Here is a 2,010-nt window from a genome sequence, read left to right on the forward strand (position 1 = left end):
ATTTCGGCCAGGTTTCTTCGGAATCTACGCCTTTCCTACCAGTTGGATTCATATAATCATGGTCAAACTTTGCGTATGCCGGACAATGTGGGAAAGTTATAAACGGACACACTAGATGACGGAAGAGTTAACTTTCTGGCCAACGCCACTTGAAAAAGAAGGTATATTTCCTCCTCTGATAGGGCTATATGAAAATTGGCATACGACGGCTTCCAATTACAAGCGCCGAGATGTGATGACAGACTGTGTAACGAATGATCAGTAGCACGTTATCTATCTGAATGACGCTGCCAACGCGAGTGGTGTGGCCGACGTAAAAGAGCTTCGTAGGCGTCGCGCGAATGGGAGATGACTTAACGTTACCGCTGACCGCCAGTCTGCGCTTGGCGGCACTTTCGCGTATCTGGTGCAAGGCCTGGCGAAAGGTGCACATTCCTTCGGTAGCTCAGTTGGTAGAGCGGTGGACTGTAGAGGAGCTTAATAGCAGATATCCATAGGTCGCTGGTTCAAATCCGGCCCGAAGGAAAATTTTAAACATTCATGACTTTGATTCTCTTAACAAAATAAGCCACACTTCAATCCCACAAACTGTTGTGATATTTTTAACACAAAGGTATGACTAAGACAGAATTAGCATATGGTAGCTGTTCTATGTGTGTGTTCTACATCTACGTGATTACTCTGCTATTCACAATTAAGTGTCTGGCGGAGAGTTCAATGAACCTCCTTCAAGCTGTGTCTCTACCGTTCCACTCTCGAACGGCTCGCGGGAAAAACAAGCTCTAATTTTTCTGTGCAAGCCCTGATTTCTCTTATTTTATCGTGATGATCATTACTCCCTATGTAGGTGTGTGACAACAGTATGTTTGGAGGAGAAAACTGGTGATTGAAATTTCATTAGAAGATGCCGTCGTAATGAAAAAGACCTTTGTTTTAGTGATTGCCACTCCAATTCACGTAAATGTCTCTGGAACTATCTCCCCTATTTCGTGATAATACAAGACGAGCCATTTTTCTCTGAACTTTTTGATTTCATCCGTCAGTTCCACCTGATGGGGATCCCACACCGTACTGCAATACTCCAGAGTAGGGCGGACAAGTGTAGTGTAAGCAGTCTCTTTAGTACATCTTTTGCACCTTCTAAGTGTTCCGCCAGTGAATCACAGTCTTTGGTTTACTCTACCCACAACATTAACTATGTGATCGTTATTTGAAATTGTAATCCCTAAGTATTTAGTTGAATTTACAGCCTTCAGATTTGTGTGACTTATCGCGTATTCGAGATTTAGCGGATTTCTTTTAGTACTCATGTGAATAACTTCACACTTTTCTTTATTCAGGGTAAATTGCCACTTTTCGCACCATACAGATATCTTATCTAAATAATTTTGCAATTCGTTTTGACCATCTGATGACTTGGTAAATGACAGCATCATCTGCAAATATTTAAGAGGGCTTATCAGATTGTCTCCTATGTCGTTAATATAGAGCAGGAACAACAGAGGGCCTATAACACTTCCTTGGGGAACGCCGGATATTACCTCTGTATTACTCGATGACTTTCCATCTACTACTACGAACTGTTCATATAAAGTTCCTTTTTCTCAGAAACTATTCTGAATAATAAATTCTGTAGGTTACCCATCTCTGACCACTTTAACATAGGGATTGAGAAAGTATTAATTAGCGTAGAGGTAATGGTTATTTTGTGAAAAGTGGACATAATAATCTGTCTACTCTTTTTAGGTATGTGAGGCCCTAACGTCTTTCAGATTTAAAAAATTAGAAAATCTCTTTTTTAAAATATACCCACAACGCCAATGTGTACGGCCTGTAATTTTGAACGAATTGTAGCAAATAGGAACTGGGAAAACGTACACTTTCATCTTAAAAAATACAGTTTACTGAAAAAGGTCATTCAAGTTGTCAGTGGATCCTTGCTCCATATAGTGAGCTGTCAGCTGCCTCTTGCATTTCATCTTGCAATTTTCTTTTCCCTACCCATCTGCC

At 40.7% G+C, this 2,010-nt stretch overlaps 1 non-coding gene across 1 annotated transcript; it reads left to right on the forward strand.

Annotated features, from left to right (window-relative positions):
• The first annotated feature begins 434 nt into the window (after positions 1–434).
• Trnay-gua lies at positions 435–525 on the forward strand. Its single transcript is given in 2 exon segments — positions 435–471; positions 490–525. It is a non-coding gene; the product is annotated as a tRNA-Tyr (tRNA).
• The last annotated feature ends 1,485 nt before the right edge of the window (positions 526–2,010 follow it).

The sequence above is a fragment of the Schistocerca americana genome, chromosome 2, assembly GCF_021461395.2.
Source record: "Schistocerca americana isolate TAMUIC-IGC-003095 chromosome 2, iqSchAmer2.1, whole genome shotgun sequence".
NCBI lineage: Eukaryota > Metazoa > Arthropoda > Insecta > Orthoptera > Acrididae > Schistocerca > Schistocerca americana.